The sequence below is a fragment of the Equus asinus genome, chromosome 21 (genome assembly GCF_041296235.1).
Source record: "Equus asinus isolate D_3611 breed Donkey chromosome 21, EquAss-T2T_v2, whole genome shotgun sequence".
In the NCBI taxonomy this organism is placed as follows: domain Eukaryota; kingdom Metazoa; phylum Chordata; class Mammalia; order Perissodactyla; family Equidae; genus Equus; species Equus asinus.
In genome coordinates this window covers 69,747,244-69,774,041 of record NC_091810.1, presented here as the reverse complement: position 1 = coordinate 69,774,041, position 26,798 = coordinate 69,747,244, and the positions used below count along the sequence as shown (strand labels likewise).

General features: G+C 37.8%; 1 protein-coding gene across 3 annotated transcripts in view; it reads left to right on the top strand.

Annotated features, from left to right (window-relative positions):
• Nucleotides 1-26,798, top strand: part of RARB (retinoic acid receptor beta) — a 694,304-nt gene that overhangs the window by 71,762 nt on the left and 595,744 nt on the right. Inside the window, exon 1 of one of the 3 annotated variants that reach the window (XM_070492837.1) lies at nt 25,699-25,917. The exons of the other annotated variants lie outside the window; for them this stretch is intronic. The gene's annotated coding sequence lies outside the window, so the exon portion shown is untranslated. Of the gene's footprint in view, nt 1-25,698; nt 25,918-26,798 lie in introns of those variants that run through there. 3 annotated transcript variants of the gene reach the window in all.

The following is a 26,798-nucleotide window of genomic DNA, read 5'->3' as shown; positions in this document are numbered from 1 at the left end:
AGCTAAAGGGATATGTGAGAAGCCAAGATGAAAGTTTTGAAAAGGAAGCATTAGGTATATCTGTTAAGTGTTGCTGAGAAGTCAAACTAAATCAAAAACATCTCCTAGATTTAGCGAAATGGGCAAAAGAAGCTAAGCAGAAGCAGGATGAGTAGTATGATTAGAGGAATGTGAGGAGTAAGGATATGAGATGATGTATATAGTCAGCTTAAGAAATGTGCTTCTCTCCTAAATAAACAGAACAGTCTTTACCCAAAGAACTTTGGGTAGGGTAAATAAACTGTATTGGAAAAGAAAGTTTCTGTGGTTGATTATTTGCTAAACACTGGCTGAAGTAAAGCTAAATAGGTTTATTTTTAGCAACACTTCTCCATGCCTTTAGTATGCAAATGAACTTTGCACATTGCCAATAGAGGAATCCAGTAAGCAATGTTTCTCAAAATTATTTGACAAAGAAGTAATTTTCTGTACGACTGCCACAGGGACAAGTAGTCCAGTAGTCCAAGGACGTCCTCTGGAAATGGTTTCTCTGCAGTTCTAAGCCTGACCATGGTTTATGGGGGTCACTGGGGAGGGAAGTCTCATATCTTTATCAACCTCCTGTAAAAGCTTGGGATTTGAGTGAGATTCCTTTTCTGAAACTGGGACTATGCTTAAGTCATAGGTACAAGCGTCCTACCTATAGAGTGTTACAGCATATTCCAAATCTTTGGATGATAGACAACTTGTAGGAAAAGTACTGATTTATGTCCAGGTATCTGCTCTCCTGGAGGTATGCTTGAATTTTTATCATCAGAGTGATTAATTCAAGGCATTTGCTCTCTTAAATACTTTCTTTAAAAAATTGTCTAAAGTTAAAGATAACCATTGTGTACTGTACAGTAGCTGTATATTTTAGTGTTACTTTTTTGGCAAACATGTCTTTTCTTTCAAATATGTAGCAGGGGCTGGCCCAGTGGCGCAGCAGTTAAGTTCATGAGCTTTGCTTTAGTGGCCTGGGGTTTGCAGGTTGGATCCCAGGTGTGGACCTATGCATCACTTATCAAGCCATGCTGTGGCAGGTGTCCCACATATAAAATAGAGGAAGATAGGTACAGATGTTAGTGCAGGGCCAATATTCCTCAGCAAAAGGAGGAGGATGTTAGTTGAAGGCTAATCTTCCTCCAAATAAAAAAGAAAATGTAGCAGGAGAATGTATACAAGAAGAGACTGTAGTCACCTTATGCTCTGTTCATTGAAAGCCAGTACACATGCAGCTTCAGTCAAGGAAAATCAATGAAGCTGGAACCTTAATAATTGGGATCTTCTCATTGATAAGACTAATACTTGTATGCAGCTTACTTCAACATAATGAACAAAATTCAGCTCTTTGGTTTGGGAATGCTTACTTGAAGAGCAGAAATAAGGTCAAGTCAAGGACCTTAGTGGGAGGAGGATAAATTGACTAGGTAAACATAAAGCCTTGTCTAGCTCTGAAATTCCATAATTCCTGAGAAGTAACTGGTTCTGCATTTTTTTGGCTACTGTGAAGGCTAATTCACATTGTACAGAAGATCTAGGGAAAAAAAATGAAAAAGGAAATGCATTGACCTATACTGGCCCTTAGTAGACTAACTCCATCTTATGTTTCTAGTCCTGTAAACTATCAATTTTAGCATAACTAATCAACTCACAAATGAGTAAAATGTAAATTTACTTTTTTTCCAACTTCTAGGCCTTGACTCACACTCTGCCTTCCTAAGATCCTTCAACTGTCCATGGGCAATCCCCCATCATAATCTAGCTAAATCCTAATTTTTCCATGAAGTGTTTATTTGCTGAGGACTTCAACAGAAAAGCATGCTATTAATATTGACAGCTATCCTTTGTATAATACATTTGAAATGTCAAAGCATTTTTACAAAAATTGTCCTTTTTATTCTTCTTGATAACCCTGAGAAGCAAGTTATTATCATGATGGCCTGTTTATGGAGGAAGAAACCATGTCTCCAGGAGGTTAAATGCCAATAAGTTTTAGGCTTGGACCCAAGTCAGGCTTCATGTGACAAATTTTATAATCTATCCTTTATTACTTGTCTTTTTCTTCACTGAACTACTATGGCACTTATTTGTCCATTTATTCATTCAACAATTATTTATTGAGCCCCTAATATATTCTGCTATAACGCAGGTTTCTGTAGTGTGAATTAGTACATACACAGTTGGTAAATAGGGTAGTGATGTCAATAAAACATGGCAGTTGTCTTGGTTTTTCCCAGCACATTAATGTTTAACACATTAAAAGTTCACTAACACAGCTGAATGCAACAAGCTGTGAGGGAATGGGGTCGTGTGCACCGTGCCCATTTCCTACATTCTGCTTCCCGTGAATGTGGCTATGCCTTCTGTCTTGGAAGCATTTATAATGCTAGTCTTCATCTTTTTGAACTTTTATCCTGTCTCCAAGACTTGGTTTTTAACCTTCTCTTAAACCTACTTCCATTAAGCTATTCCCACCTTTTATTTTTGTTTGTAAATTACAGTCCTTTTATATACTATAGTTTTATTTACTAGGGATTCATCATGTCTTTTAACTGGGCCAGTATTTTTATTAGGATTGTTATTTTTGTTTGTGCTCTGGTTGCAAGGTCCATACATTTTGAATGGTCTCCCCTGACCTATTTTTGCTCCATCCCCTCTGATTTTTACTGTGTAATTTTGCAGGGTATATGGATTTTAATTATGTATGTGTTGTATGTCCACATGAAGGCCTGTATTTGCTGAGGAACTAATCAGCGTGTGTGTATGTGTCTGTGTGTATATGTATTTCCTACCATAAAGTATCTAACTTCCATATATCTTTCCCTGAAATATTTATGTCAGAAAAGTAAAAAAGAATGTAGGCCTTCAGTTGCTCTAGCTAGGGAGTATGGAAAAGCCATTATGTGCTGGGTACTCTATTATTTTATTTTATTCTCACAGCAAATGTAAATGTGTCTTTCTATCCCCATTTTTGGCAAAGGATTTGAACCTAGGGCAGTTGACTCTTAAACTTCTTTTTTCACTCCATGTTTCCACTTTTTTAAAAGCTAAATATTGAATTTCATATTTTAAAATTTGTTCTACCTAACCATAGAAACTGGAAGTGGGATGCTGGCAAAAAACTTAAAATATTTGCCTTTCTACCAGCCCTTCAAAGACTTTCTAGTAAGTTTTACAGGTTTTACCCTCAGGTCCAGTCCCTCTAACACTAATGTCCAACTCTTTTTACCCAAACCCTCTAATAATGAAACTCCTTAGCAGAAACGTCCAAAGATAAGCACAAGAATAACTAGATGACATGTAATGATAAATGGGAAGAATAGTGTAAATATAATAAGCTTTGCAATTTGTTAGGACCCATGGATATCTGTGCTTATGAAGGGGAGCTCTTACCATCCTAGCTGCTATGATGTATACACCTCTCACCCCCTCAAATCTCAGAGACTTGATGTAAGGAAGATTGGTCACTCACCTAACCATCCAAGTTGGGTGCTCCCAGTCTGGCAGCTCTTCTCCAAGCTTAAATTCAGAGCTTCCATGTCCTTCCCTTTTGTAACCCTGGAATTTTTAGTGTATGAGTCTCAGACTGTCCTGGAGATCATCTCCATTACAGTCAACCAGAAGCAGAAAAGACAATGGAGAGTTATGAAGGAGGATTTTACATGGACACCCCACGATGGCACATATACTGCATCTCCATTACACTGGCGAGAACTCAGTCATGTGGCTACTTCTAACCGCAAGAAATGGAGTCTAACTGTGTGCCCAAAAGGAAAAGGAAAATGTCATTTTGTGAACAGCTAGCCAGTTTCTGCCACAGGGTCGACATAAGTTCTTTAACAGCTCAAGTTTTACGTCTAAAACTATGGCTTCCAGAAGAATAAATTTCTCTACGGCAAGCTGTGATAAATGTTATGACTTTATGTTTTATTTTATAGCACCTCTGCTCCATTCCTTCTAAATTGCCTTATTGCGTTTCATTATGGGCGCTAATGATGAATTAAGTTAGACTGCTTAATAATTAAAAGTATCTCTAGGATAAAGCCATATTTTCTCTTGGAGGAAATCTATTTGGCTTTGTTCACAGCTGCAGTGTTCAGTGTAAGAGAATTAGAATTCTTAAGAAACGAACGAACAGACCTTTCAATAAGTGACATTGATGGGATTATTCAGTTTGATTGGAAAAGAAAAGAACTTGTATAAAATATAAAGAGCTTTTTACTAAGATGCCATAGAAATGAGTGGTATGAACTTTTAAGATTAACTTTGGGAATGCTAACCCTTGAATGAGCTGACATGTCTGAAAGAAAACTCTAGAAACAACCAATGTCTGATTCATATTTGAAGAAAGATGGAAGAGGAATAATTTCATGGATTGGGATCAAGCATAAGTATTAATTAATGTCAAACAAAGAGTTGCTTATTTTTATTTTTTGTTTTTGTATAAAGTAGTATCATAACACTGTAAAAATGTGAATAGACTTGGATCCTATAGTTCCTCCATGGATGGCATCAGAGGAAGTATGAATATACAAAACTAGGGGTTAAAATGTGTGTCTTTGGAATATATTTTCCTGGGAAGAGATCCTATAGCTTTCGTTACATTGTCAAAGCAGAAGACTTGAATCTTAAGATTGGCGAAAACACAGAGCATATGATTACTTCAAAGAAGTTCAAGTCTGCAGGCCTAGAAGATATTCCAGAATGCTAAAAGGCATGAACGTGGGACCTTACAACCATTTTTAGTAATATTTACTCATGCACGTATTCACCAAACAAATATTACTTGAGTGCCTTTTCCATGCTTCGTGCTGTGCTTAAATATCCTAATGGATGAAGGGAAAGTTGCTGGAAACTTGAGAATGAGGGAAATGAGGTTGGGAGGAAACATGGCTCTATAGTGTCCAAGAGCTCACGGTTGGGATCAGGCACACAAGGATTCCAAGTCCACTTCCATTGATCATCTATGTCATCTTGGCTGGGTTAGGGAGCCTCTCCAAACCTCCGGTTGTTCTTCTATAAAAGGAGGACTAATGTATCTATTTCTTTGCATTGTTATGAAGAGTTAATTAATAATACACATAATACACTTAATACAGTGCCTAATACACAGTAAAAAAATCTCAGTAAGTGGTAGTTAATATTCAGTGTCTTTAAACATTTTATCTGGCAGGTATAAGATGAATTAGGGTGGCCCTGCAGGGTGTGTGGAAACCGAGTTATAGGAAGGCACAGTTCAGCTTAACATAGAGTATCTGCTAATAATTATAGAATTGGATAAAAATAGAACCAGGGCACAAGGCAATGAGCTCTATCACCAAGAGTATTTAAATAGAAGAAGCCACTACTTCTCAGGGGAAGAGAAAATCTTTCTATATGATTAAACTAAGTTGCATCTGACATTCCTTCTAAGGTTAGTATACCATCAGTGTTTTAAATAACTACCCTCTAGATAAGGTAGAAAGAAAGAACTTGAATCTGATGACAGTTTTGATGGTGTCTCTCTCTCTCTCTCTATGAAAAACACATTTTCAAAGAGTAACTCATTGAATTTCTCAACTCCACCAAGAGATTAGAAGATAGAAAAATTATCTCATAGAGGTATGTCTTTTTTAAAGAAAGTTTGATGCATGAAGATCTGAAATTATAGTACACACATAAGAATTTTTGGGGACACAGTAAATGTATGATGTGGTGTATTCCTTCTTTTTTTGTTCTGTCAGAGATCATCTATAGCAGTGAATACAGATATATAGTTAACACATGTCTCTTAAAGGCAGTGTGAAAAATACACTTTCAGAAAGAATTTATGCATTAATTTCATAAATTGCAAGTTTGAAATTAAATGAAATACTATATTAGAAAATAGTACTTAGGGGCTGGCCCCGTGGCCGAGTGGTTAGGTTTGCATGCTCTGCTTCAGTGGCCTGGGGTTTCTCCGGTTCTGATCCTGGGCATGGACCTGGCACCGCTCATCAAGCCATGCTGAGGTGGTGGCCCACATAGCACAACTAGAAGGACTTACAACTAGAAGATACAAGTATGCACTGGGGGGCTTTTGGGAGAAGGAAAAGAGGAAGAAAAAGAAAAGATTGGCAACAGATGTTAGTTCAGGTGCCAATCTTTAAGAAAACAAAAGTATTACTTACAAAAAGTGCCTTCCTACTTGTATCTATCACAATTAATGGACTGTTGGGGCCGACCTGGTGGTACAGCGGTTAAGTGCGCACATTCCGCTTTGGTGGCCCGGGGCTTGCCAGTTCAGATCCCGGGTGTGGACATGGCACTGCATGGCAAACCATGCTGTGGTAGGCATCCCACATATAAAGTAGAGGAAGATGGGCATGGATGTTAGCTCAGGGCCAGTCTTCCTCAGCAAAAAAGAGGAGGATTGGCAGATGTTAGCTCAGGGCCAGTCTTCCTCAGCAAAAAAGAGGAGGATTGGCAGATGTTAGCTCAGGGCTAATCTTCCTCGAAAAAAAAACAAAAACAAACTAAGACCGTCATGGACATTGGTCTTTATAGTTCCGTATTTCCAACTTTCCTGAAGAAAGTATCAAGGTGAATTTTAAGATCAGGTCAATAATTATACATTCATAAATAAGCCTAGTAGCAACATAAGAATAGTGGATGTCCAGTCTAAAACAGTACTCCTGCACTATCCACTAACATTCTGGGTTTACTCACTATTTCTTAGAATAATTCCTTTTGGACATTAAGCTAGCTTTGTAAAGCCAGCTTGTCTGTTTCTATGCAATGGAAATAGGCACAGGTTAGCCAGATGTGGAAGGTAGCTACAGCCATGGGGAGGTAGATGGGCATGGCCAAGACATCGCCAACCACACATGGAATTGTGCAGTCTGTGACACTAGTTGTACAATGTTAGAAAGAGAAGGGATCTAAGATACTATCATCCCAAATCCTATACCACTCCACCCTCTGTATGCCCCAACATGCTGACTTGGGGATCTAAGGCACGGAATGCTTAAGTGATCTTTCTAACATCCCTTAGTGGCACAGGAAGGATGCATACGTGCTCAGGTCTCTTGACCAGTAACATTTTCCAGGGCTTTCCTGTGGCATCTCCATGATGAGAGGATCTTGGATTCCTGGAATATTGCCATTCACTGGAGCTTCATAGCTTTTAAAGGTGGGAGAGGATGCTACAGGATTATTGGAGGCAGGGCAGGACGGTATTCTGTCTTCTCAGGTGGGCCTTACCCTGCTCATGGGAAGAGGCAAGTCAGCCCTCTGGATTTGGCACATACAACACCTTATGCCAATTATGTTTAAACTACAATGGCCAGATGATGTGGCAATCTCAGTATTCACAGGAATACTTCTAGCCTGTCTTAACCACACACGTTTGAAATATACTTCACTGTGATTCATTTCTATGACACTTCAGATTTGTTGTCCTGCTTATTAAAGTAGATCTAACATCTTGGCTTTCCGTGGGAGACTCAGCTACCGTGTGTAGCACTATAGAGATCCTTATTGTTTGGCTTCAAAAAACTAACTTGAAAGATAGAAGTGGCCATTTAAAACTGTGCACTTAGGGGAGGAGGAAAAGCTTTGTATAAAAGGCATTTCAGAAGCACTTGTTCTGTTGGCTTTAGATGAGAGATGCTAAAGTTGAAGTAAAGAAGGACAAACTATTTTGAAGGAGAGGCTTTCTTTTAGAATCCTCTGGACCCACGCTGCCCAATAGAAAGGTGAAGAAAGCTATGTAATTTTCAATCACTTTGAGATGAGTAAAAACACAGGTGAAATTAATTTTAATTTTATTTAACTTAGAATATCCAAAAATATTTCAACATGCAAATAGTATTTTTAAAAATTGGCATTCTTTACATTTTTTTGGACTAAGTCTTTAAAATCCAGTGTGCGTTGAACATATACAGCACATCTCAGTTCTGAGGACCACATTCCTCCTGCTTGATAACCGCATGTGACCAGGGGCTGTCATATGGACAGTCATGCTCTTAAATTGCTGTGAAATCATGGTGGATCCATTGGAGCACTTTCTGACTGGAGAGAGTAAGTGCCCAAGTTTTGTTTCCTGAAGGAGCTTCTTAAGCCCCTCAGAAAGGGGAAAACATTTTCAAGCATTATGTATGTATTTGCCATGCAGCAATGTGTGTGATATGTGACTTTGACTCTGCTCCAACTGACACGTGAGAGAAGGTGACTTTCTCAGCCATGGTGAGCTCCCCAAACAGTATTCTTCTGGAAATGTAATCAGTTGGCCCTGGGTTGTGTACAAACATAGGTAAGGAGTTACAGCATTAAACTGAATGATCAATCAGTATAGACATCATCCAGTAGAAAGAATGGGATTTCCGAAGCTAAAAAACGCAGCACTCATGACCAAGCTGGACAAGGACGTCCTTGTGCATCGAGAGAGAGGCTGCACAGAAGCAGGCTCAGAGGAGGAGTAGGGCAGAGAGGCAGTGACACATGAGGCTGGAGCAGAGTGTTACAGCTCTTCAGAAGTAGAAAGCATTCAGAAGCCTTAAGGCAGTTTGTTGACTCTAGTGGACATGGAGAATTAATAAAAAACAAGCCTGTCAATATCAGTTTACTTCTGTGTAATGAGAGCACAAGCAGAGATGCCTGTATTTATCTCTGAGCTAAAAACAAAAAGAAAAGAAAAGGTACTTTTTACAGAAAACAGTAGGACACAGTGAAAAGGAGAGCCCCCTTTATGATTTGGAGGGTGGTATAACATTCTTCTCCACCCCAGTAATAGGTGCAAAGAAAAAAAAGGGAAAGTTGGAGAGAACCATAAGGACAACCAACCTTGTTTCTCTTCTACCCCTGATTTTCCTAAGGCCCCACAGGAAGGCAATCAGAGAGCAACCGTAGCATAAGCTCACATCTCTTGATTATTGATGTTTTAAATCCACAGTGTTTTCTGCTGAGTTTTGGTGTCCCTTAGAGCACCTGAGGAGCAGGTCCTGATCTCTTGTTTGTTAAATAGAAGCCTGGATTGGTTCAATTGCCCACTTTAGATATATTATAGAACTGGTTTTTTTTTTTTTTTGGTGAGGAAGATTAGCCCTGAGCTAACATCTGTGCCAACTTTCCTCTATTTTGTTTGTGGGACTCCGCCACAGCATGACTTGATGAGCAGTGTGTGGGTCTATGCCCTGGACTCGAACCCACAAACGCTGGGCTGCTGAAGAAGAGCACATGAACTTAAGCACTGTGCCACTGGGCCAGCCCCTAGAACTATTTTTTTACATTCCGTGACACCCATGATGTCTGATGTTCTAGTGAGTAATATACACTCCCAGAGAGTGGTGTTCCCAGAAAATATGTTGGCGGTGATGTGGAACAATTGGAAATCTCCTATGTTGCTGGCGAGAGTGTAAAGTGATAGGACCACTTTGGAAAAAATTCTTGCACTTTCTCATAAAAATAAATACGCATCTGTTTTATGACCCACCAGTCTCTTTCCTGAGTGTTTGCTGTCCAAAAAAACTTGTATGAGAAGGTACGTAGCAGGATATTTGTACTACTCCAAAATGGGAAACAGCCCAGGTGTCCGTCAGCAGGAGAATGCATAGACAAACTACAGTACATCGTATGATAAAATACTGCTCAGCAGCAGCATTCATGAATGTGGACACCACTTTGCTGAGTGAAAGCAGCATTACACAAGAGTACATACTACATAATTCCATTTGTATCACGTTCTTATGAAGTTGAAGAGGCAGAACTAATTAATGGTTACAAAAAATCAGCAAAGGTTATTGGAGTTGGGAGGAATAGGCTGGGAAGGAATATGAGGAAACTTTGGGTGGTAATAAATACCTTTTAGATCTTGATAAGATCTGTGCTAAAACAGTATGTGAATTGTACAAATGGTATACCTAAAATTTGTGCATTTCACTATGTATAAATTTTTACCTTAAAAATAGAGAATTGAAAACAATTTTGAACTCTAATAATATAAATTTACTTTGAAATGTATCAAAAAGTAAGATGAACTGGTAAGTGGATAGGTCTGTGATAAAGTGAACACATCGAATGTTAACAATTATAGAATCTAAGTGATGGATCTCTAGGTGTTCACTGTCCAATTTTTCAACCTTTCTGTATTTTGGAAATTTCCATAAAATCTTAGGGGGGGAGAGAGAAATGAAATTATTTGTAAACTCTGGTACTTCAGTGGGAACAAATTACTTTAGACTGTTACCCCATACCATACACAAAAATTAATTTAAAATGGATCACAGCTCCATATAAGAGCTAACGCTACACAACTTGTAGGAAAAAAAGGATATTATCATGACCTCTGGGTAAGTAGAGGCTTTAAATATGACACCAAACTATTCATAGAAAAAAATTGATAACATCAACAAATTTAAAACTTTTATGCTTCAAAAAACCTGGAAAAAGTGACGACAAGTCACAGATTAGGAGAAAATATTTCCAAATCATATATTTGATAAAGTACTTGTGTCCAGAATATGTAAAGCACCTTAGAACTCAATAATAAGACAACCCAATTAAATATGGGCAAAAGATTTGGACAGTCACTTCACTGAAGAAGTACACGAAAATTAGTCTTTAGGGAAAACCACAGTCCACACCCACTAGAATGGTAATAATAAAAAAAGACAAAGCAAGTATTGGTGAGGATATGGAGAATCCAGTACCCGCATACATTGCTGGTGGGAAGATAAAGGAGTGCAGCTACTTTGGAAAACAGTCTGCTAGTTTTCTAAAAGGCTGAATGTAAATTTACCATGCAATTCAGCAAGTCCACATGTGGGGTGTTATGCAAGAGAAATGAAACCACAGGTCCGTGCGAAGACTTGAAATGGAATGTTCAGAGTAGCATTATTCATGGTGGCAAAAACTGGAAACAATCCCAATGTTCAACTGGTGCAGAGCTCAACAAAATCGGGTACGTCCATATAATGGAATATTATTCAGCAATAAAAGGAGCAGGTTACTAATACATGCTATGACCTGGTTGAACCTCAGAAAGATCTCACTAAGTAAAGGAGGCTAGATACAAAAAGACCTCATATTGTAAGTTTTCATTTACAGGAAATGTCTAGAAAAGGAAAATCTGTAGAGATAGAAAATATGTAAATGTTTTCGTAGGAGGGAACAAGGATTGACTGCAAATAAGCAAGAGGGGTCTTTTTGGGGATCGTGGAAATCTCCTGAAGCTGGATTGCAGCAATGGTAGCACACTTGTGTAAACTTACTAAAAATCACTGAATTGTACCCTTAAAACAGGTGAATGGTATGTTAATATCTCAAAGCTGTCAAGAAAAGCATATGAAATGAAGAGAGTGATAGAACTTAAAAAATCGGATTCTGGAAAGTGGTAGAGTTTTTTGGTTCTGAGAATGGAATCTGGTATATGATTTCCTTCATCCTTACTGTGTGACTTCTGGAAGTTAACCTCTCTATGATTTATTTTACCCTATAAAATAGGAATAATAATAGTACCTACCTCATACTAATGTCAAGAAAATTAGATTAGATAAACAGTACTTTAGTGCAGCGTTTAGCACATTGAGACCTTCATAAATGTCAGCTCTTATTACTGTGATAATGATGATGTAGGGGAATTGGCTATAATTTCACTGTTTCTTTTTGGCTCAAAGATCTTAGTCTTGAGTAAATGTATTTGCTCCCAAGATTTGGTAATGGCTTTTGTAGAAATCCTTCCTGAAAGAGCCTAGAATGGTATGCTTTTCTAGTTCTTTATCTAACTTCAAATTTTCCTCTCTCTCTTAGCCGTGGTGTCTTTAGTTTCTTCTCATCAGACCTTTCAGAGTGCTATGTCTAGCAGCTTCCTGTTCCTCCCCATCTGCAGCCTCCTGTGGTGCTGCTTAACTCTGATCAGCCTTGATACAACTCTGCATAAAAGAGAAATCCAAAACAGCTAAATGAGGGTCTGAGGTCTTCACCTACAAGGACAAGTAAATTCATGGGTTTTAATACACTCATTTTCTGATGCCTTTGTTAGATACTCATATGCTTATTTTTTGTAATGTAATTTTTGGCTGATATGAGTTGAGAGAGAATCCTCAGCTAAGAAAAAAAACAGGGTATTGTTAAACTGTTGGGGGTTCGTGTGTGTGGGGAGAGGGTAAGTGTTAAATTTCTATTTACGTTAGTTGGGAGAATGCCAGTCATAAAAACTGAAGAGACTGAATTTAAGATTATTTGAAAATAAAAAGCAATTTTATTACTTTTTGGGAACACTAACAATGTGAACTAGCTGTTAACCAAGTGTTTTCCTGAAGAGGTCCTGCTGGGACTTGTTTTAATTTGGCACTTAGCAGACTCATTTACATACAAATAAAGAATGTGCGAGTCCTTAAACACTCTATCCTCACCCTCAATTAAGGTCAACATCCAAAAGAAATCTTAATCCTATTAATCTGTGGAGCAAATATTTCCTAAGTATACAATAGAAAGATTCCCTTACCCAGCTCAGGAGGGATAATCAGAGATTTAAAATGGGAAAACTTGGAATCAATGAATCTATTGTATCAAAAATGATAATCTTTCCCATACCTCTAGTCACTGGTGATTTTCCAGGTCTCAAACATTTCATCTTCAGCTGTTTCCATAACCTTATGAAATTAAATTAAAACTGGAAGTTAAAATAATCTATTCCAATTCTCTCATTTTCCAGATAAAGAGCTAAGAAGGTGATGTGACCTTAGGCAAGGTCGCAGCACTTGTTGGCAGCGGCACTGGACAGGAATTCTTCTTTCCTGACTCTGTTTCGTTTTCTGTTCAGTATGTTGTGTTGAGTTCTATTTCTGGTAATGCCACGACCTGTTTCCATCTGTCTTCAGCTCTATGGGTCGTAAACTCCTTCAGAGGGCCAGTTTTATGCCCGTGGCTCAGCTTTTATCAGTCACCATTAGTCTTGCTCACCTTTGTCAATCATCTTTAACTGGGTGCTGCCTTTATGGCTCATCCCCAACAGAAGCAGAGTGAGACAGTCAGTCCTGCTTGGGTGATAGGATTTGAGCGGCAAATCAAAGTCCCTTTCACTCCTAATTAGCTCTCTTAAACCTTCCATGGCATCACTTCCCCTCCTGTGACCTATAATTCTCACTATTATAGCCATGCCTTTAGGTCAAGGCTTGCTAGTGCAGCTGCCTACAACACCTAATGAAAACGAGTCAAGATGGCACCTACCTATTCTATAGGAAGTGGCTGCTACTCAGCTCCAGGAGAGTGATGGAGTTGCCAGATTGCCCTGTTTTGGAAAAGAAATGGTAGGTCCAGGTTTCTATGTCAAGTCTCCCAATTAATGTATGCTGGAAGGTAATTCCTGTTTTTTAAAATAGTAGTCCTAAAATTTGTGAATATAGCCCATGAACTTATCACTTTGTGACTTCTACTTGAGGTTCATTATTTTTTCCGAATATATGTATTAAGATCCTGTTCTGTGTCCAGCACTGTGCTACATACTTTTATTCTATAACCAATGAAAAAAACGCTGATTTCCCCAGTGTAATGAACTTCTCTGCGTCCCTTTGCTCCCTGAAGCTGGGAGTTACTGGAAGTCTGTACCATCCATCCCTCTTTTCTTCCATCTTTACCTAAGTTCACCCTTGCCCCAGACTCTGGAGCACATTTCATCTTTGGTTAGATGAAAATGAAGCATTCCTGTGACCAGCATTTAGGTTGACCTTTCATCCAAACTTCCACCTCTGGTGCTGCTGACCATGTGCCCATGTTTACCAGTGAGTTTCCTACCTTGCTCTTCAGCTCAACCTTTGTTCCTAACTCTTCCTTATCCCAGCAGGCAATAGTGAGGAGATCCCTGTAGCTCTCTCTCAAGTCCCTGGAGCTCCTCATCTCTTCTTCACCCTCCTTCCGTATAGTCTAGTGCAGACTGCATTCTCTCTCCCCAAAGAATGACACTAGTCCTCTTGTCTTCAACAATGCCAACCACTGCCCCCTCCAATTCATCGTCATGCTCTACCACTCTGGTCTAAGATGCTCTACCACAGATATTTTTGAAAGGTATTTAGGAGTGAGTTGTTGTGGTTTGAATTTTGTGTTAACTAATCTTGCCTTTTGCTGATGCTGAGATTTACCGAAATGTTTCTGAACCTATACCAAGAAGTAAAAATAGGAATAGAATTAATTTGTATAGAATAGCTCTGCAATTAGTGACCCAGTGCAGCAATTCTTAGATGATGCAATAATTCTAAGAAACGATACATCTCAGATGCCTTGATTCTGGTATTGATTCATGCATTTGCTGACTTGGAGATTTCAAGTTTGATATAGCCTTCTGTTACCTGCCCACCATTGCTTCTTTCCTCATAGATCTCAGCAGACAGTCTTATCCTGTGGAATGTATCCCTGGGATCAGGAGATGCAGTTGAATCCCAGATCCTGCATACTATGATCCTATGAGCTAAGGCAAGTTATTTTTGCCAAGGTGCCATGTCCTTATGAAAAATGAGGCCATCACTACCTTGTTTATTACAGGAAAGAGTTTTATAGAAGAACTTCTGTGTCAAAGATTAAGAACATAGACTCTAGAGTTCAACAACCTTGGCTCAAATTCTGGTTCTGCCATTGCTGTCTGTGTAAGCCTGTGAAATGAAGATACACATGGTTAAAGGAAATAGTTTGCTAAGTGCTTAACACAACACTTGGCACACAGAACTCTGTATTAGGGGAGATGAAACTGATAATGTTGGCAATATAGGGTTTTTGCTACTAACTGTATGCTTCATCTGCAGGGGACAGATAATGAAATCGAACCTCTATCGGGCACTTACACTTTTCTAGGTACCGTGCCAAGCATTATGAAATCATTCAATCCTCACAACAATCTTATTGTAGGTATTTATAGGAGGTATTTAGCATTCCCATTTCACAGATGAGGAAACTGAGTTTGATAGAAGTTAGCTATCTTGTTCAAAGTCACAAACAGCTTGGGAGAGCCAGGATATGCAACAAGGAGTCTACCTCCAAATCTACTCTTTTCACCCCTGCGTTAGACTGCCTTCTGAATGGCGGAAAGAAAAGATGTATAGCAGGTGGGTCATATTTGAGTCTGAAATACAGAGCCTTGCATTTCAGAGTGGAAAGACAGAATGCTCATTGCTACAGCTGACTGCTTCCAGCGCTGCTGAGCATCTCCTCCTAAAAGAGGCATCAGGGGAGGAGGCTGTCTCAGGGTATAAACTCTTAGGGTCTCTGTGGTCAACTTGGCCAGAGATAGTCAAATCCTGGGACAACCAGAGAAGACGAAATGTATCAGAAAAATAATGGAGTAATTATAAATAAATTTAACTGACAAAGAGACTATATTTTTCCTTTGTTCTTGGATTCTTTATTTATATCCTGCCGACTTCCAAAATGATGACTTGCAGCAGGTTACAACAAAAGACACAAACAATAGAAATGTTCAGACAAGGGCAAAAGGTCAAGAGACTGAGTATTTGAGCTATTCATTTAGCACGTTATTTTCCCGGCTGGGAAATCTACTGCAACGCTGAACTAAGATCAGAAAGGTGCTTCATAAATGTATAGGTTAATTCTAGCAATATATTTGAAGTGCTTAGATAGCGAACCTCTCCCTATTTCACTGTAATGGCCCAGCTTAATTTGTCATCTTTTTTTCCCTCCTTTTAAAGCATTGCTGAGACTTTAAGATACTCATTGTGAATTAATTTGGGATTTGGCATAATAACATTAATCATGCTAAAAGAATTCATTTGACAGTAATGCAGTATAATTAGTGATGTACTAAATCCATTGAGATCTACCGAATAATTATAGAATCGTTATTTTAAAACCTTATATAGGCATTCCTTTCTTTCTTTTCTTTTTTTTTTCTCTTTCTATTTTGAATCCGCAGCATGGAGAGGCAAAGTCTCAGCTCTGACAATTTGCCTTTTGAGATACTGGGCAAAGGTGTCAAGAATAAACCCGGGTAGATTTAGCGCTAACCTTAGAGGCCCTTTGCTTAGGGCAAGGTGTAAGAATTGCCTTAAAGAAGACTGTTTAATCCTGAAGACAGCTGGCCAGATCACGTGGAATTATTGGGAAGGCTTGAGAAAATAAATGCGACTGAATAGATTCAGAGTTTAATAGCTTGTGAAGCTTAAAGACCGGTAGAACAGGAGGGAATACCTAGAAATTTCCATTCCTAGATTGTGGCGAATGTTTAATTTTTCTTAAAAGTATGAACAATTTGGAACTAGGAAGAGGTGAGGAGGGTAGTTTCTGTGATTGTAGATTTTTAAAAATTTCAGCAGATTGAGGTCTTAGAAATCAACGGGCCAAATTATATCATTTTACATACTAATAACAGAGGCCCATTGAGGTTGTATGGCTTGTTCAAGTGCAACATCTGGTGGCCCAGCCAGGTCTAGGCTCCAATTGTTTATACTCCAGTAACCATAGTTTTCTAGGTATAAGCTCCCCATTTTTGTAGCAGTTTAGAATTAGTCCTTTTCAACAGGGGTTCCTAGAGAAAAGCCTAGTGTCTGAAGGCATCTCTGCATGTAGAATGGTAGTGACCATGTACCATCTTTGAGAAAATTGTGAAAATAGTCATTCTAATGAATTTCTGCATTCTTTGACTCAGCTAAGGAATCATGGCTGAGAAAGCCTTAGACTCTAGAACAAGATATTGCAATAGAACTTTCTATGATAATAAACATGTTCTGTAACGGCACTGTCCAATATTGTTGCCACTGGCCATATATGGCTACTGAACACTAGAAATGTGGCTGATGGATACCATATTGGGCAATACAGCTCTAAATATTTTTGCTCAGTCAATATATAAAGCCACATGATAAGCCTCTGATGTTAAGAATATTATCATTGCATTTGAATATGTCAGTGTTTTAGGCCCAAACCTGTATTTTGGGAGGAGCATAACATTGTGCTTTATAGGACATGATCTGCAGAGCCTGGGTTCGGAACCTAGCTCTAGCAGCTGGGTGTGATTTAGGCCAGTGTCTTACTTCTTGCAGAGCAATATCCTTTCCCTGCAGGAATGGGGTGAAGAGTAGAGGAGTTAGTAGATGTGAACTACTTAGGACAGTGCCTGGCACAAACAAGGTGCTGATGGTGGTGAATGCTACCTAGGAGAAATCTGTGGTGGTAAACACTGCTCCTTGATTTTGGCAACTCAGATATGGCTTTCTGAGTCTTTTAAAAAAAAAGAATTATGGCATTTAATTGCATAGACTAGCAATGTACTGAGAAGAGGGGACAGTGGCAGTAGTCAGCCCCACTGGCAAGGAATATATTTTATCACTGAAATTGTTTAGAATTGCTGAAGCACAGAGATAATAGAATGCAGACAGACTTTGTTTTGTTTTTCTTGTTCTCCCCAAAGCACCCCAGTACATAGTCGTGTATTTTAGTTGTAGGTCCTTCTAGTTGTGCTATGTGGGACGCTGCCTCAGCATGGCTTGATGAGCGGTGCCAGGTCCGCACCCAGGATCCGAACCAGCAAAACCCTGGACTGCTGCAGCAGAGTGTACGAACTTAACCATTCAGCCACTGAGCTGGCCCCTATTTGGTGATTTTTTTAATTGTTTTAAAATTCTTTACAGACAATGCAACTCCTTAATCCTGTTCCTTGCCTGAACACTACCACTGTCTCCCACACCCCGGCACCAATATCCTTTTGGCACAGATGAGTACATAATAACAAGGGTCTAATCTTGTCATTCTCACCTTTCTTTCCCCAGCCCTCTGATATTCATTAATTAATAAAACAAAAATGATACCCCTACAACCCTGCACTCTACCTGGCGTGCCCAAGGCCTTCAAATATTACCGAAATGCAATAATGTATCATTCTCACTTATTTTGAGTTGTAAAATACTAGTAACCATGTAAAAACACTATAACTAGGTTTACAGATTGTCAATGTTTTGCAGTATTGCTTTTAGATATCTCCTTTAGAAGAAATCTCTTGATGACGTATTGTTTCAAAAGCCCCCTCCACTCTTTTGGGAATGCAACAAGTTATCAATAAAAAGGTTTGCATTTTCATGTACTGTGGAATCCCAATAATGTTGAGTCTTTGAATGAAAGAATGAGGCAAAAGCAGTAGGACATTAGCGTATAAGGAATTAGGCAGAAAGGAGGATAATAGTGACATTGAACCAGATTGTAGTGAAGAGCATATGAAATTGAAGCCTTGTTTTTATAGTACAGGTTACCCTAAGAGATGGGAATCAAAGCATTATTCACAGCAACTAATTGATTCTCTATGACTTGGTAAATTCTTCGGTGCTTTGAATACAAATGACAAAGTCCTTGTCCTCAAAAACAGGTTCATCTGGTGAGATAATACCTACCCACAAACATATCTGAATTGAGGAATGAAACAATTATCTGTGGATGGTGCTAAAATATCACTGGAAATGTAAGCCAGTCACCAGGACTTGATGACTTATGATACAGCTTTGAATGTATCATAGAAGTACGATATTCAAGAAGTATGAATTCGTGATGGCTTCAAAGTGTTTGAGCCTGATTGAGAAAGTGGGGTTGCCAAAGAAAGAGGGGGAGATTAAGAATTATTTTTGTGGTAAGACTAAGGAGTTTGGTTTTGGATATATCAGGATGGAGAAGACAACAGGGCATGCATAAGTAAATAGACAGTATGCTCTTGAAAACCAAATCCCCTGGGTGCTACATTCTAGGCTGCTGTAAGAACAAATTATACTGTTCAAATAGTCGTATTGTTAGATCAGGATAAATTACCCAAATGAGGCTTAATATGATACTCCCATCACTACCCTATTCTCAAACCAAACGTGTTTGGCTTAAGAAACTTAGTGAAAAGGCCTGTCTTGATGGTTTCTTGCCATAACTCAGCTGAACTTCCAAACAAGAGCCATCGAAGGTTGATTTCATTACTTTACAGAGTACACACATGCCTCTCACGTATGAGAAGAATGGACTCCTGTCATCCTCTCATTACTGCCCCAGAGGGTAGGTTGATCCAGTAATGTTGTTACCCTAACCATCCCCATCCTCAAATTGCACTTTTCTTGCAGAACCATTTTTGTCCTTATAGTACTAAATCAAATACTTCCTCCAATGTCTATGATATTTAACTAGACTTTTGAATGTATAGAAAAAATTGAAACCTGGAAATTTCCATGAAGGAACTTAATTGTCATTAAATTTATTTATCAATATAGGAATCCCTTAACTTGTTCTGAGTTCCTCAGTTTCGAGTCCCCGGGTAAGTACATACTCCCTTGACCCTAAAAGGATAATAAAAAATAATTGCATTTGGTGGGCGTGTTTCTATGAGGCAATCCCGCAGCCCATGTGGTTTCTACACAGCAGTGGGTTGCAGTGACCATGATCTTTGTCTTTGGTTAGGGATGTGTTAGGTTGAAAGCTCTATGTAACATCTGCTTATTTATCAGGACTTAAACACTTGAGTGACTGCAGGAGTTCTCATATTTGCTGAAGATGTATGGCCAGAGCTCAGGAACATGCAAAGGAACCTGTGGCTTTGAAAGTTTCTGTAGCCAAGAACCGTTTACTCCGTGAACACATGCTAAGAAATACTGTTACCCACGATTGATCTGTATAATACGATACAGACTCATCAATCTATTTTTTTCCTCAACATTCTAATCTTGTTTAAGTTTATTTCTTAAAAGTGTATCCCTTAGGCTGATTTTGGTATGCATTCAAATGAGTTGGTGTGAGTAGGTACTAGAAATTTTGCATATTTTCAATACACACTAATGCTACCCTGCAGAGAATAAGATAAAATATACTGTGCTCTGCAGCAACAGTGACAAACATATCTGAAGGATGACTTTGTTTTCTATAGTGTAGGTGCATTCTCCTACCGGATTCTCACCAACTTTGTGTAAAACGATTGCTTTATTGCTGGGTCTACTAGGGAAAGGAAAGACTTGGGGTTTATAAATATTTTTGAATAGAGAATTTTAAGTCAAAGTTCATCTCTATTGAGACTAGAAAAACAATTTGCAAAAGCAAAACTCGCCTCATAGTGAAATTTTGAGGTATACATGGGGTTTATGCTTTTGGGAGTCAGTGAGTAAAGAAGAGTCAACATCAATTGTCAACATTTCCATTGCTTATACAATGTTATAAATGAAGGAGTTAATTAATCCCTTACAAAAGTGTCCCTGGTCTTAGTGGACGGGATTTGAAATATCAAATGCTTTCTGTACCAAAAGTCTGATCCATCTGTTACATACCAACAGTACAATCCGTACTTGTACCGAAGTATAACCCATCTATTAAGTAACTACACCTTAACTTTCAGAGCATCATCAGAAACAAAGCTGAAAAGACCTGAGGGTCAAGATAGTCCTTAACTTTTGAAATGTTTTTGTAACTAAAAGAATCTTTTTCAGTTCTAAAGGATTTTTCTTTCAACTCACTGTTTGTTTCTTCCCTTCCTATAGTCTTAACCATTTTTAATTTAGACTCAATCTCTTAAAGTTCTTGTTTTGTGATTCTGTTTTTTCAGTGCTAAGTTTCCTTCTCAGCAAAAAGTGTAATCTCACTTTCTGCTTGTGCTTTTTGAGGTCTTTCAGACAGCCAAGTAAGGTCTACCTGTCCCTCCACAGGTGGGTACTGGTGCTTGATTCACATTCTTAGCCCCCAAATTCTCATTCAGAGTCTCTCCAACTATAGGAGCATCTTTCTTGCATTTAGATATGATTTCTTGTTTCTTATACCACATGCATTGATTCTAAATAATCTGGTATAATAAATCATCCTTATTTTGCATTAGTAATTCCTAGAAATTGGGTTGGTTTTAAGAAACCATCTGTGTAACTCAGATACAGTGACTCTTGAAACAGAAAAATGAATCTTACCACCCGGAAATGATCACTATTAGTATATTGATCGTGTTTTCTCCTAGTCTTTTTTGTATACATTGAATTGCCTATTTTTGTTTAGAAAAAGGGCTTTAGAAGAGACATGATGTAAAATCAATGATACGAGTATTTTTCCAACTAATATTCTGCCTAATTTATAATATCCTTTGAAAATAAGATATTTAATTAGCAAACACATTTATAAATAGAAATTATTTTCAAATATTTCAAAAGAAAACAGCGTGAGGACAACAGGTTACTAATGGAATCGCCTTAGAGATGAACCTGGATGCTAGACTTACTTAATATTTTAATAAATGATTTGGAAGTTAGAGTGCATAGTGAAATCTCTGCGTTTGCACATTATACTAGCTATTCTTGTGGATACATTATAGGAAGATCTCACCATACTCTTAGAGTAAGCAGAAAAGTGACCGATGATCTTCAATAAAAATGCATTTTAGGGGAAAAGATGTCCTGAGCTGTAGTTTATAATATGGTGGTTTGGAACTATCACTTATGAAAGAGCCAAGAAGAGCAGTTTTACTCCACTGTTCAAGAATATGATTTTAGGCAAGAAAGCCAACAAAATACTTGTCGTTATTCATTTGTTAAACAAATAATAGTTGAATCCCCTTACATAACCATAAACACCATGCTAGAATCTGAAGCTATAGGGTTAAAAAAAAAAAAAGGTAATTTCTGGCTCATTTCTAGCAGCTAGATTGCTAAATTCTTATCCCTCCCTCTCTCTCCGTTTTATCCCGTTGGGAAGATCTGCTCCTTAGCACTTCTAGAGGAAACAGAATTTCCAAACTCTCCCTGATGCCAATATCTATGCTGTCAATATGGCCCACCTATAATGCCTGGGAAGTGCTGTCTGTAAGCCAACGCTGCTGCTTTGCTTTAATTCATTAAGAACCATTTTCTTAATTATGAAAAATGATCATTATGAAGAAGTAATTATGAAGAATGCTTTTTAATAATTATGAAACAATGTATATCTCATTCTACCTATTTTAATAGGTCTTCTTTTCATTTCTCACTGTTAATAATAATCTGGCAGACAGTTTGGTAGCTCAATAAGTTACACGTCCAGATATTTTTAAAAAGGGATATCGATAGCATTCTAGAATCTGTTTTGATACAGAATATTTTAATTTGGATGGAAAAATAACAATGACAAGTTTCTTTCTTTTTTATAGGTCATACTGTCAAAGAACATTCTAACACACTGAAAACAGAAACTGGTCTATTAAAATAGAATTAATGACAAGAGGAAGTATAAAGTAAAATTATAACACAACAGCTGTCTGAATCTAGGTGGAGTGCAGAGAGCTCTCCTTTGAGGGCTGTGTGCTTGGGGTCCTAGCCTTTTATGATTCTGAATGAAGGGGGAGTGGAGAAGAGGTGGAATGCATCTGGGGCAGAAGCTTTACCACCATTAACTTTGTATCTATGAGTCCCGCTGGAATTGCAAAATATGGTCGTACTTACAGTCTTAATCTCAACAAAATTCCCTAAACCCAAGTAATTTTAATTCACAACCATTAAAGAAAACCAATGAAAGCCATTTGATAGGGCATTGAATGCTGCTTTGCTATAAATTCTGTCAGAGCAGGTGGTTGTCTGTCTTCTTAACCTTACATCCCCAGTGCCTGGTACATGATAGGAGTTCAGTTAGTACTTGTTTATCTATCAAACACTTACATACTACCATGTCCCAGACACTGTTCTAAATGCTTTTCAAATATTAACTACTTAACCCTTATAGCAAACTATGAGATATGCATCCCCATAAAGGTGAGGGAACTTAAATATCAGAGAGTTGAGTAATTTGCTCAAGATCACACAACTTGTAAGCAGTGGAGATGCTGGCATTCAAACCCAGGCAGTCTGGCTTCACAGTCCATGCTTTTAACTACTCAACTATGCCTCAGTGGATTGAATATAATTTGGGGAGAGCCACTGATTCATATTCTATACTCCATACTTATATTTTTAAGCATGTATCCAATTATTTCTCTCTCCTGCCTGCCCTCCTATATAACAAAGGGCTTATACTTAGCATGTCATTTAAGACTTATCTTATTTTCCACTTTATTTCTCTGCACTTCCCCTATGGCTAGAGCACATGAAGCATAAAATATCCCAGTGACCTGAACAGGTTATTTGTTTTTATATTTCAATGATATTGACTTCCCTTTGCCCAACCCCAGTTCTACAGATCTGTCCAGGCCAGATTGAATGTCATCTGTTCTGTGAAGTTTGTAGGGAGTTGTTTAATTTGTGTATATGACTCAGAGTCTAGCACCATGTTTGGTACAACACCATGATGGTTACAGTCATTAAAGTGTGCACCGAATAGCTCCTGTAGGGCTTCACATGTGTCTTTGTAGGTGTCTTTACACACACCTTCCCACACATCTGTCTATGGCATTCCCGTAGTCTACGAAGTGAATGGTGACTCCTGGGTTTGGGCAGTGCAGACTGGCACAACAGTACAGGGCATTCCTGCTGGTAAGTAGTAGGGACTCAGTAAGGTTTTACAGAATAAGTCTGGCACTTATTTGCTTTCACAAGGTCAGAGAGTATCCAGTCTGGCTCTTTCTATTAGTTGTCTGGAAAGTATTGACCATTCATTCTATTTCTAGATTTAAGTTTCTAAATTCATATCTCTGTCCACAAAACTTTATTTGGTAGAAAAATTGAAGTGATTGCAACTGAATGCCAAGCTATATCTTTGGATACCTTTGATTTTTCACAATACACAAATTCCCAGTGTTGGAACCTGCTTGAAAGAAAAGCTTTTTGATCTTTTTACCTATTTTTTGCACCATGTGCTCTGATGAGAAAGAAGGGATGGGCCTCAGAGTTTGGCCCTTTCACCCAGGATGATTGAAGTCAATTCCTTGATCAACATGACAAGCAGAGAAAAAGGGAAGGAAGGCAGTGATTCCCAGCAGCGTCTCAAACACAATTCTGAAACTGAACCGGGCCTCTCAAAGCCCCAGCACCGGAATGAGGGGCATGGAAAGATCTGGCACGGATAGTTGCAGTAGTTCTCATTTGTGTAGTGACTTCTACCTGTTAGAATTGTTGATGTTGCTAATATATATGTTTTCTTTTATCATTTTAATTGACAATTCATATTCAATAGCAACTCTAAAGAGCTTATTAAACATGTATTTTTAATGTGCTCTAAGTGCATATATATGCACACATTTATGCATACAGATGTATCCATATGTTGAATATTTCTGTTGTAATTTTTCAGTGACTTCAAATCTTCTGTATGTTTATCATGGACTAAGTTTATCAGATTTATCTAATTTGATATTTTTAGTAACTTAAAAAAATGATGTGGAGAAAAATAGTATTCAAATTATTGAGAGAGACTGTTCATTAATAGAGGTTTTGATATGTGGCCAGGAAAATATTTATTAATTAAGCAAGAAACATCCAGTAGGATTAAATCATAATTAATTGCTACTTCAGTTGAGAAAACTACCATTGACTGGCAGAATTCGTGGAGGTGCTAATCTCTCTTCCATTTTTATTTTTTCTCCCTGCTCAGAGAGTAATTAACCATTAGGAAAGAGAGGAAACCTATACAGTTTGTTTACCAATAAAATATCCTTAAGCGTGGGAAGTAGTGGATTCATTTAAGTAGCAGAAGAAATCAGTCTTCTTCCAGAAAAATTAAATAAAATATGATTCAGATTTGTGACATTTCAGTCTGTGGCTATAATGTCATAAATAAGGGAAGAATAATTTTCTAGAAAGAGGGGAGAGGCATAATTGAACAGAAAAAACAATTTAAGGTTATTTCCCCATATATGAATCTAGTTTTTTAAAAAGCAGTGGTAAAATGTACAAATCCTGCAAAACATTCTTTCAAATAATTCTCTACATCTTTTCAGTTAACTTTTGCGTTGAGAAAAAAGACTAATAACATTAGTATCTCACTTTAAATTTTCTTTACAGATCTTTATGAAAATAATGTTTGAAACATAAGTCTATTAGGAAAGAATATTTTACATTGTTTTTCTAAGCCTCTTTAAAAAATTTCCGTAAATGTCATTTTTGAATACTGATATGGAATTTTTTTTTAAGAAGCTAGTTCAAGGAAAATTGAGTTTTCAAACTTGTTAGTTTTGTTAGGGTCTTTAGTGACTCTCACCTTTCAGTCTTGTCCTTGAGTAGTTTTACCTGTTCAGAGCATGGTTTCCTCCAGACAGGAGAGGCAGTATGGCCTGGTGGTTACTGTGAACTGGGCCTAGACACCACAGCTGAGCTCGTCAAGAGCAGAAATGATTAGAACGCTCAGAGGAACAAACACTCCTGAAGGCCAGAAACCTTATTCTTCATAAAATGGCCAGTTTAACAATTTATAAAACAATTTACTTGAGAAGTAAAACTAAATATCAATAAATAGGGGTTTTTATGATCACTTTTATCCACAATCCCTTTATCTTTATGTTGTAGTGTATAAGATGTAATAAGAAAGCATCAGACAAAATATTAAAAGAACAAAAAATATTAGCATTATAACCTCAAGTACACAAAAATATATATGCATTTATATTTCTTTGTATTTTCCAATAAGGTAGTAAACAGCATACATTCTAATAAGAGAATAGAAACCTTTCTTAGTATCTTTGGAACCTTTAAAGAACGACGTTTTTGTTTTGTTTTGTTAAGCAGACTTCCCAGCTTCTCAATGAAGTTTCCTTTGAAGAGCATAATGATAAATAATGGAGCCATTTCAATTGTTACAATGCCAAAAGGTATTGTCTGAGTTTTTGTGTTCATCGTGACTTGTGAAATTCAGCTGTGTCCTTGGTCCTAGCTAGCCAGAGGAGGGAAAAAGCAAAGCCACTCCATTGTGGCTCTTCTCTGGAGTGAATAATGCTTGTTAGTCTGATAACTGCTTGCATCCCGTTCTGGCTGATGAGTGGAAAAGTTACCGGCACGTCTCAGTCCGAATCAGTGTAATCCAGACGTATTCTAGCAGATCCTTCTGGTAAGCATAGCTCTTTTTAATGTATTGTTTGAATGGAGTCTTTGAAGACTTAAATTGCTCTTGTCTTTCTTACTTACACATCTGCAGAGGGATCATACAATACACTAGGAGTTTCTTACTTTTATTAAGTTGGGTTTAGTCTTGGTCTATAAATTATATATAAGTAAGCCTGAAGTCTCCGTTGATAGAAAGTTCTGTCCTTTGGTAGTCTAATGCATGAAACTAGTAATTTCACACCTCTTATGCTACAGTTATACTTAATTTTAGTAAGTGTTTTGGTTGCTTTCATAATCAAAATATGAATAATTTTTCCTGTCATAAATAATTATATCAATTTTAATGTCAAAGAAGAAAATGCTTGACTGTATTCCTATATTGTTAGGACCAAATACCATTTCACTTCCAAGTTTTTTATTGAGGAATTTGCTGCACTGGAAAAAGTTTTTGAGTGAGCTATCATAAAGCATAAAATGAATTTAGAGCCTATGAATGACAAATAGGATTTATCAAGCAGCAAAAAGTAAATTGGTACATTTAAAAGTTAATGGTATTTTGGAGTACCAAATTACAGTGGGGAGATGACAGAAATATTTTGCAATTCCGAAAAGCACCCTAAAGACTTGAAGTGTTTAACGAACCATATCATGTGGTATTATAATATTGGTTTACATTCCTTTTGGACTGTGATTGCATTAACTTATGTTTTCCAGAGGTGGGTATTTTTGAAAGGCGGCTGTTTATTAATGTTTTGTCATTTTCTTCATAAAGCTCAGTAATGGGCTGTAGCTGGCTAATTTAATCCATAAGGCACTTTCACATTCTCTTGCAGGTTTTAAACAGAAGTCAGATTGCTTTGTTACGTTTAGGTATGGAACAAAGGC